Source organism: Lissotriton vulgaris, chromosome 2_1, assembly GCF_964263255.1.
Source record: "Lissotriton vulgaris chromosome 2_1, aLisVul1.2, whole genome shotgun sequence".
Lineage (NCBI taxonomy): Eukaryota > Metazoa > Chordata > Amphibia > Caudata > Salamandridae > Lissotriton > Lissotriton vulgaris.
The window spans coordinates 1,699,831,956-1,699,842,655 of NC_141687.1; positions in this window are offsets into that span (position 1 = coordinate 1,699,831,956).

Genomic DNA, 10,700 nt, shown 5'->3' on the forward strand with positions numbered 1-10,700 from the left:
AACACCACAAACTGACTCCACAACAGTTTAGAAAAATAAAGGTATTTAATCTAAACTACACAAGACCAAAACGACAAACATCCAACATACACAGGATATGGTTTCAAATGAGTGCTTAAGGTTGTGTTAAAATAATCCACAGTTGCGTCACGTTTTAGCCAACAGTACCTTTAGATGCGACAAAAGTTCCAAGTGAAAGCTGTAGCTTGGAAAAGCAAGCGATGCGTCACTCCTGAGACCCTGGGGAGGTGATGCGACAACCCCGCTGGACGTATCGGTGGAGTTGCGGTGACTCCGGTCTTTATGGGGAGGGATGCGATACCTTGCGTGGATTCCGGTGCACAGGTTTCGGTGTAAGCGGCTCTCAAAAGGTACGATGTGATGATCTTCGGGGCGGCGACGATCTCCGGTGCGGCGACGTACACAGCTCAGCGGCGATCTTCTCCTCCCGCGGCCCCTCGATGCGATGGCTCTGCAACGACTCTCGCAGCGACGTGATGCGGTCCGCAAGCAAGTGGTGCGACGATCTAACCCAGAGACGACAGGCTCTGCGACGATACTCAATCAATCAATCAATCAATCATAGACATTTATAGAGCGCTCTACTTACCCGGAGGGTCTCAAGGCGCTAGGGGGGGGGGGGGTGCTGCTACTACCCGAACAGCCAGGTCTTGAGCTTCTTCCTGAAGGCGAGGTGGTCTTGGGTCAGGCGCCGGTCGGTCGGGAGGGAGTTCCAGGTCTTGGCGGCCAGGTAGGAGAAGGACCTTCCTCCTGTTGTCGCTCTTCGGATGCGGGGGACGGCGGCGAGGGCGTGACTGGCTGATCGGAGGTGTCGTTTGGGAGCGTAGAAGTTGATGCGGTTGTTGAGGTAGCTCGGGCCTTGATCGTGAAGGGCTTTGTGTGCCTGGGTGAGGAGACGGAAGGTGATTCTCTTGTTGACCGGGAGCCAGTGCAGGTCTCTTAGGTGTCCGGAGATGTGGCTGTGTCGTGGGACGTCGAGGATGAGTCTGGCTGAGGCGTTCTGGATCCGTTGGAGTCTCTTCTGGAGCTTGGCGGTTGTTCCGGCGTAGAGGGCGTTGCCATAGTCCAGTCGGCTGGTGACAGTCTTCCTGGTCTCGGTGGGGATCCACCGAAGATCTTCCGTAGCATGCGCAGGATGTTGAAGCACGACGAGGAGACGGCGTTGACTTGCCTGGTCATGGAGAGGGAGGAGTCCAGGATGAAGCCCAGGTTGCGTGCGTGGTCTGTCGGTTTGGGTGCGGTTCCCAGGGCGGGGGGCCACCAGGAGTCGTCCCAGGCGGACGGCGAGGATCCCAGGATGAGGACTTCCGTCTTGTCCGAGTTCAGCTTCAGGCGGCTGGTCGACATCCACTCGGCTACCTCTTTCATTCCTTCGTGAAGGTTGGCTCTGGCGGCGGCGGGGTCGTTGGTCAGGGAGAGGATGAGCTGGGTATCGTCGGCGTAGGAGATGATGTTCAGGTTGTGTTGGCGTGCGATGGCCGCGAGGGGGCTCATGTAGACGTTGAAGAGGGTTGGGCTCAGCGAGGATCCTTGGGGTACGCCGCAGAGGACTTCGGTGGCCTTTGATGTGTACGGTGGCAGGCGGACTCTCTGGGTCCTTCCGTCGAGGAAGGAGATGATCCATTCCAGTGCCTTTTCCTGGATTCCGACGTTGTAGAGGCGCTGCACTAGGGTGCGGTGGCAGACGGTGTCGAAGGCCGCGGAGAGGTCTAGGAGGATGAGGGCCGCTGTTTCTCCGTTGTCCATCAGGGTTCGGATGTCATCTGTGGCAGCGATGAGGGCGGTCTCGGTGCTGTGGTTGGCTCGGAAGCCAGACTGTGAGGGGTCGAGGGATCCGTTCGTCTCGAGGAAGGCGGCCAGTTGCTTGTTGACGGTCTTCTCGATGACTTTGGCCGGAAACGGGAGGAGCGAGATGGGGCGGTAATTCTTGAGTTCGGTGGGGTTCGCTGTAGGTTTCTTGAGTAGAGCGCTGAGTTCGGCGTGCTTCCATCTCTCAGGGAAGGTGGCGGTGGTGAAGGAGGTGTTGATGATGTCCCGCAGGTGGGGTGCGATGACAGCGTCGGCCTTGTTGAAGACGTGGTGAGGGCAGGGGTCGGTCGGAGATCCGGAGTGGATGGAGTTCATCGTGCGGACGGTGTCTTCGGTGCTGATCGGGGTCCAGGCGCGGAGGGTGGTGGTGGGAGACGTTGGTTCGGTCGTGTCGGACGTGGCGTTCGTCGGTTGGGTGTTGAAGCTGTTGTGTATGTCCGCGATCTTGTTGTGGAAGTAGGAGGCGAGGGAGTTGCAGAGTTCTTGCGATGGGGTGATGTCGTTGTTTCCGGCGTTGGGGTTGGAGAGCTCTTTCACGATGTTGAAGAGTTCCTTGCTGTTGTGTGCGTTGTTGTCCAGCCGGTCCTTGAATGCAGTTTTCTTGGTGGCGCGGATCAGTTGGTGGTGCTTCCGGGTGGCAAGCTTGAGGGTGGTTATGTTGTCCGGTGTTGGCTCCCTTCTCCAGGCTTTCTCAAGGGCTCTGCAGTTCTTCTTGGAGCTCTTGAGTTCGTCGGTGAACCATGGGGCCTTCTTGCTGCCGGGTCTGCTGGGCGGGGTCCTCAGTGGGGCGAGTTCATCCGCGCAGTTGCTGATCCACTTCGTGAGGTTGTCGGCGGCCTGGCTGGGGTTCGCTGAGCTGGCGGGAGGGTGCTGGCTCAGGGAAGTGGCGAGCTGGTCGGCTGTGATCTTGCTCCAGCTTCTGCGGGCAACCTGTTGCTGGTGGTGCTGGATCGTCCTTCTTCTGAAGGTGAAGTGGACGCAGCTGTGGTCCGTCCAGTGGAGTCCAGTGGCGTGGCTGAAGGCGATGTCTTTGCTGGATGAGAAGACGGCGTCGAGTGTGTGTCCGGCGAGGTGGGTGGGGGTGGACACCAGCTGCTTGAGTCCGAGGTTGGCGAGGTTGTCGAGCAGGGTGGTGGTGTTGCGGTCGTTGTTGTTCTCCAGGTGGAAGTTGATGTCCCCCAGGAGGATGTAGTCAGCGGAGGAGAGGGCATGCGGGCTGACGAAGTCGGCGATGTCCTCGCTGAATTGTGTGCGTGGTCCCGGGGGTCGGTAGATCAGGGTGCCTCTGAGGGTGGTCTTCGGGTCGGTGTGGATCTGGAAGTGTAGGTGTTCGGCGGTAGTCAGGATGTCGTCGGTGTTGGTCGTGATGCGGATGGTGTCCCTGTGGATGATGGCGATGCCTCCTCCTATCTGGTTGGCGGTGCGGTCCCTCCGGGTGATCTTGTAGCCCTCTGGGATGGCGATGGCGATGTCGGGCGCTGAAGAGGCGTTCATCCAAGTTTCCGTTAGGAAGGCAACGTCAGGAGCTGTGGTGTCGAGGAGGTTCCAGAGTTTGATGGCGTGTCTGTGGACGGAGCTGGTGTTGAGCAGGATGCACTTGAGGTGGTTGCTGCTGTTGGTCGGCTTGGCGGGTGCTGGTGCGGGGCAGGTCCGGATGCAGGTGAACTTGCAGGCGGTGCAGCAGAAGGGTCCGTGGGAGCGTCTCGGGGTGGCACGGTAGCATCCCGGGACTCGTCCGTCGTTGAGTGCGTTGAGGGTGGCGGCGTCGTACGTCCGGCGGGTGGGCTGGGATCTGCGGGGGCCAGGGGTCCTGGCACTGGGCGCGGTCCAGGCACGGACGGGCGCAGAGGGGCTTACCTTTGGCGCACCTTCGGCGCTCAGTCGGCGCTCCCGCTGCGCGCGTCCGCTGCGCGGTCGCTGAGGGAGCGTCATAAGAAGGGAGCCAGGAGGCGGGTCAGCAGGGAGGCGGGGAGTGCGTGGTCCAATCGGCAGGCGGGGTCGCGGCAAAACCGGCGCAAAAAACCAGGCGGGCGGCCCTGCGGCGGCTGGGGCTCCGGACTGGATCGGCGTCAGCAGGCAGCAGGCAGGCAGCAGGTACGAGGCAGGCAGCAGGCGGGGAGTGTGGGGGCAACCAGGCTGAGGGCACAGTGGTCGCAGACATACAGACACAGACATAGTAATCTTCCCGCACCGGACTGGTGCGTCCCGCAAACGAAGGATGCAACGACTGGCAGCGGCAACAGGTGCTGCGACGATCTCGGCCTTCGTAGCGACGGGAATTTCCTCGCACTGACGGGGATACGCTCCGCAAACAAGCGATGCATTAAAACTTGCAGAAAGTATTTAAAATCTTGGTCTCAAGCTTTCCAACACCGATACAACTTCCAGAGACACCACAACTGGCCCAAGCACTCTAGGAAGGACAGAACTCTCTCAGCAGAGTTCAGGGAACCTGGATGTGATGTCCTTTTGTTCCTGGGACTTCTTAACAGGGAGCCAGCTCTTCTTCAGGCCTCTTCTTCAGGCCCTTGGAGATTCCTTTAAGCAAGGGGACACAGCACAAAGCAAAGTTCTTCCCCTCTCCTTGGAAGCAAAGCAACTGCATGTCAGTCCAGCAAAGCAACATCAGGACAGTCTTTCTTCTTCAGTCTTCCAGCTTTCTCCTTGGCGTAGTTTCCGTCTTGATTCCAGGATTATCTAATTTTCTGTAGTCTGGGGTCCTGTACCTATACCCCTAAAAGTCTTTGTTCCCTTTGTGCAGGAGGGCCCTGAGCCCGGTCTGAACCAGTTGTGTGTGTTCCTTGAGCACTTCATTTTCCTGGCCTCTCCTTTCCTTTCAGAGAGAGGGGCTGGGTCATCAACTGCCCAGCAGGAGGTGGAGCCAGCATTGTGGAAGGCAGGCACAGCCCTATTCAGGCCCAGGTGCTACCCCCTCCCACCACTCTAGATGCAGATGGAGCTATTCAGCCCAGGGATGGCCCACTCAGCCTCTGGGAGCCACCCAGGCCCTGTCACTCACAAACCAGACAGTCAAATCACAAACAGTCCAAGGTACACAGGAAGGTCAGACAAGAGAACAGCCACGTTCTAAAAGTGCTGGTCTCAAACACAGGATTTAAAAACCACCTTTCCTAAAAGATGTGTTATTAAATTCTGAGTTCAGGTATACCAGACTTTTATGTCCTACCTTGCTCCTATGGTAAGATATGCAGGTAGCCACTGTAGCCAGCATTCCCCATGATAGCCTATGGGCAAGATAGCCTTCCAATAGTGAAAAACGAAAATGGCTGTAATTCACTACCAGGGCATGTCACCTTCACTAGTACATGCTCTACCTTTCACATACACTGCACCCTACCCAAGGCTGTACCTTGGCCCTTCTATAGGGGGGACTAATCTGTACAGAAAGGCAAGGGTTAGGCCTGGCCAGTGGGGACACTGACCAGGTGGACATGGCAGTTCACAGACTGCACACAGGCACTGCAGTGGCAGGCCTGAGACACCATTTTTGAGCTACTCATGTGGGTGGCACAATCAGTGCTGCAGGCCCACTAGTAGCATTTGTATCACCAGCCCTGGCACACTCAGTGCACTTTACTAGGGACTCCTAGGTGATACAAATATGCCAATCATGGATAACCAATTACAATAACAATTTACACAGGGAGCACTTGTACTTTGACACTGATCAGCAGTGGCAAAGTGCTCAAAGCATCTAAACCAGCAAAACGAAATCCAGAACAGCGTCAAAAATATAGGAGGCAGAGGCAAAAAGACAGGGGAAACCACACCAAAGATGCCAGGTCTAACAGCTGTGGAGAAAATAAAGCGTATTTCTTCCACGTCTCTCCCTACAGTTCCTCTCTAAGGTTTAAACAAAAGCCAAGTGGGTAAAGAAAGCAGTTAGTACATCATTACATTGAGACAATAAATCTGCTGTTCTTATGACACCTGGGAATAACCTTGTATTTTAGCTTTTGTGTAGCTCTTCATACCGCAAAAAAAAAAACTTCAAGGTGCTAAATAAATAACCAATTCAGCCTTTTAGCCTGTGGCTATGCTATAATTTGTGCTTGCAGGGGCAGCATCTTCATCCAGTCACCAGATTTACCAAAATACACAGACGGGTTGCAAGTGAGGCAATGAAGTCCTAACAGAAAAGTGTCAATGGCCAGGCCGGCTTCTGCATGCTGTGCTGCAAATGTAACCATTGTATTGCATTTTAAGAACCTCTTTGAAAGGAATAAGTTATATTTGCTCACTGAAGGACATACAAAAACATTCTTTCTTTTTCTTACCCTCTATATGGCTTGTCCATTAAGGCACAGTTTTGCATGCTAATGAATTATCATGGGAAATAAAATATATTTATTCACTTAACGGCATAAGAAAGTGCTTATTTTCCCTTTCCTTTTCCACCATGTAGTCTGGTGGTGATATCTACAAAACTATGTTTTAAACACCACATTTTTAGCACTTTACCCAGTCATTACAGGTCCCAAAACAACAACCTCTTAAGTTTGTTTCACACCCTTTGAAATGGCAAGGGCTTAAGCTGATCTGATCTCTAGCCCTGCAGCAAGTAGGTGACATGGTTTTAAACTTTCTATTTTATTAATTACCCGGACTGGTTACTAGCGACTTAAATTGATTCACCTGACCAAATACCTTCGATATATATATATATATATATATGTCCAAAAGAGTTGCCCAGAGGTTGAAGCCGCACACCGCTGAAAGTTAGGTATCAAACCTTTATTTATCAAGCACATTGTTTGCCCTCCAGTTGTTTAATCCTTTGGCCTGACTTGCTTCGATGCTTTTATGCACCTCTTCAGAGGCCGGCACAGGGAAAGATTCTTTCGCCACTCCACTCCTTCTGCAATGCTTCATTACTTTCAATTAGCCTCCAGTGTGCTGTGATGTCAGGTTTCCTTTGAACACTGCATGCTGGGGAATAGAGTTTCTTTTAGGCACTTTAACGCTCCAGTGGGTCCCTTCCCCATGCCTCAATTTAGGATATATTAAAATAGCCCTCCAGTGGGCCCCAAACGGTATACAGTGTGCTTTATTCATGAAACTTCCAGCGCCGATGCAGATGGGACGTTAACCCCCTTGCCGGTCCTGTCTTCGGTTAATCGGAGGTGCGTCGCTTCCACGGTCGGAGCCGCCGTGTAAACATGTCCAAAAGAGTTGCCCAGAGGTTGAAGCCGCACACCGCTGAAAGTTAGGTATCAAACCTTTATTTATGAAGCACATTGTTTCCCCTCCAGTTGTTTAATCCTTTGGCCTGACGCGTTTCAATGCTTTTGTGCATCTCTTCAGAGGCCGGCACAAGGAAAGATTCTTTTGCCACTCCACTCCTTCTGCAATGCTTTATTTATTTCAATTAGCCTCCGGTGTGCTGTGATGTCACGTTTCCTTTGAACACTGCATCCTGGGGAATGGAGTTTTTTTTTAGGCACTTTTAACCCTCCAGTGGGTCCCGTCCCCATGCCTCAATTTAGGATATATTAAAATAGCCCTCCAGTGGGCCCCAGACGGTATACAGTGTGCTTTATTCATGAAACTTCCAGCGCCGATGCAGACGGGACGTTATCCCCCTGCCTGTACTGTCTTCGGTTAATCGGAGGTGCGTCGCTTCCACGGCCGGAGCCGCTGTGTAAACATGTCCAAAAGAGTTGCCCAGAGGTTGAAGCCACACACCGCTGAAAGTTAGGTATCAAACCTTTATTTATGCAGCACATTGTTTCCCCTCCAGTTGTTTAATCCTTTGGCCTGACGCGTTTCGATGCTTTTGTGCATCTCTTCAGAGGCCGGCACAAGGAAAGATTCTTTCGCCACTCCACTCCTTCTGCAATGCTTCATTTATTTCAATTAGCCTCAGGTGTGCTGTGATGTCGCGCATCTTTTGAAAACTGCATGCTGGGGGAATGGAGTTTCTTTTAGGCACTTTTAACCCTCCAGTGGGTCCCGTCTCCGTGACTCAATTTAGGATATATTAAAATAGCCCTCCAGTGGGCCCCAGACGGTATACAGTGTGCTTTATTCATGAAACTTCCAGCGCCAATGCAGACGGGACGTTACCCCCCTGCCGGTCCTGTCTTCGGTTAATCAGAGGTGCGTCGCTTCCACTGCCGGTGCCGCCATGTAAACATGTCCAAAAGAGTTGCCCAGAGGTTGAAGCCGCACACCGCTGAAAGTTAGGTATCAAACCTTTATTTATCAAGCACATTGTTTCCCCTCCAGTTGTTTAATCCTTTGGCCTGAAGCGTTTCGATGCTTTTGTGCATCTCTTCAGAGGCCGGCAGAGGGAAAGATTCTTTCGCCACTCCACTCCTTCTGCAATGCTTTATTTATTTCAATTAGCCTCCGGTGTGCTGTGATTTCACGTTTCCTTTGAACACTGAATCCTGGGGAATGGAGTTTCTTTTAGGCACTTTTAACCCTCCAGTGGGTCCCGTCCCCATGCCTCAATTTAGGATATATTAAAATAGCCCTCCAGTGGGCCCCAGATGGTATATAGTGTGCTTTATTCATGAAACTTCCAGTTCCGATGCAGACGGGATGTTACCCCCCTGCCGGTCCTGTCTTTGGTCAATCGGAGGTGCGTCGCTTCCACGGCCGGAGCCGCCATGTAACATGTCCAAAAGAGTTGCCCAGAGGTTGAAGCCGCACACCGCTGAAAGTTAGGTATCAAAGCTTTATTTATCAAGCACATTGGCGCTGGACGTTTCATGAATAAAGCACACTGTATACCGTCTGGGGCCCAATGGAGGGCTATTTTAATATATCCTAAATTGAGGCATGGGGACAAGACCCACTGGAGGGTTAAAAGTGCCTAAAAGAAACTCCATTCCCCAGCATGCAGTGTTCAAAGGAAATGTGACATCACAGCACACCGGAGGCTAATTGAAATAAAAGAAGCATTGCAGAAGGAGTGGAGTGGCGAAAGAATCTTTCCCTGTGCCAGCCTCTGAAGAGATGCACAAAAGCAGCGAAACGCGTCAGGTCAAAGAATTAAACAACTGGGGGGTAAACAATGTGCTTGATAAATAAAGCTTTGATACCTAACTTTCAGCGGTGTGCGGCTTAAACCTCTGGGCTACTCTTTTGGACATGTTTATACGGCTGCTCCGGCTATGGAAGCGACGCACCTCCAATTAACCGAAGACAGAACCGGCAGGGGGGTAACGTCCTGTCTGCATCGGCGCTGGAAGTTTCATGAATAAAGCACACTGTATACCGTCTGGGGCCCACTGGAGGTCTATTTTTATATATCCTAAATTGAGGCATGGGGACAGGACCCACTGGAGGGTTAAAAGTGCCTAAAAGAAACTCCATTCCCCAGCATGCAGTGTTCAAAGGAAACGTGACATCACAGCACACCGGAGGCTAATTGAAATAAATGAAGCATTGCAGAAGGAGTGGAGTGGCGAAAGAATCTTTCCCTGTGCCGGCCTCTGAAGAGATGCACAAAACCATCGAAACGCGTCAGGCCAAAGAATTAAACAACTGGAGGGGAAACAATGTGCTTGATAAATAAAGGTTTGATGCCTAACTTTCAGCGGTGTGCGGCTTCAACCTCTGGGTAACTCCTTTGGACATATATATATATATATATAATGATCCACAAAAAAATTCTCTACTCTATCCTTTCCCTACAATGCACTTCATTTAAATGGTTTTATGAAATGGTATACATATATTTCATTTTTAGAATCGTTTTACTCTTATACATGTACTGTTCGGCATTTTATTCTAATGCATTAATACAAAGTATCTAACTGCTACACCCCTTTGACAGTTTTATTTGAAAACCAATTTTAAATCGTTTTTTTTCTTTTATTAATGAATGTACAAGTCGAAATGGTTTTAATTAACTGCCACAAATAATACTTGACTCTTGCTAAATGAATAAAGATGTACCAGAAATAAAGGTGTTCGGAAACTGGTGCACGCCAAAGGCAATAGTTCTGACTAGGATTTTACTGACTCAGCAGCCCCAGACTGTTTGGCATTCCATATGTCCTCTTACCGCATTACCAGTGCTTTAAATGGCCTGGTACCGAGTACCAGCACTTTTTAGGTCTCGCCTGAGCCAGCGTATGCACTGCGCTGGCGAGACATTTGGGAGTGAACTTTTCAAAGTGCTACCACGATGGCGACAAGCTTGTGGTTACGCGCACCGAGCTCGCGCACAGCCGCCATCTGGCTTTCAAGCATAGGCGCCAGCTCGCGGGCACCCTTACAGCCCGTGATCACTTTTGCGGCTGCGTCACTTTCACGGCTAATGCACCACTCTCACTCAACAGTCCCCCTGGGGCACAAGCAGGCATCCACTTCGGCCTGCTGCTCGCAAGCGCGCACCACTTTTTAATGCAGGTGATCAAAAACCATCAGCAGTTAATTGATCATGCCTTCTTCAAGATGTTGTTTCATTAATACACTGTCAATTTACATTTAAATCACCTACTCTCTGCATTTGTATAAGTAAAACACTGTTTTTCTTCGCAGTACACGAAGAGTTTCAAGGCGGACTTTTAGTCCTTGCTGGAGTACACCAGAAGTTACATTCATGCCTGACACCCCCTGTTGGTTAAACTCATCATTTGCATTTTACTCGCTCAGGGGCGGCTGGTGACTTTTGAAAGTAGTGGGGCGTAAAAGTTGGGGCTGAGTGTTACATCGGAACCAAGCAAAGCAAGCAAGCCCGATCAACAAAAGGGGATTTGGGGGTTGTCCCCTCTGTGAAAATGTTTAAAAAGAGTGCACTTCAATACAAAATTATTTTACATGCAATTAGGCATGGGGTCACAAATTTAAAAAAGTTCTAGCAACTGCCTCCTTAAACTGACCGACTTGTGTGC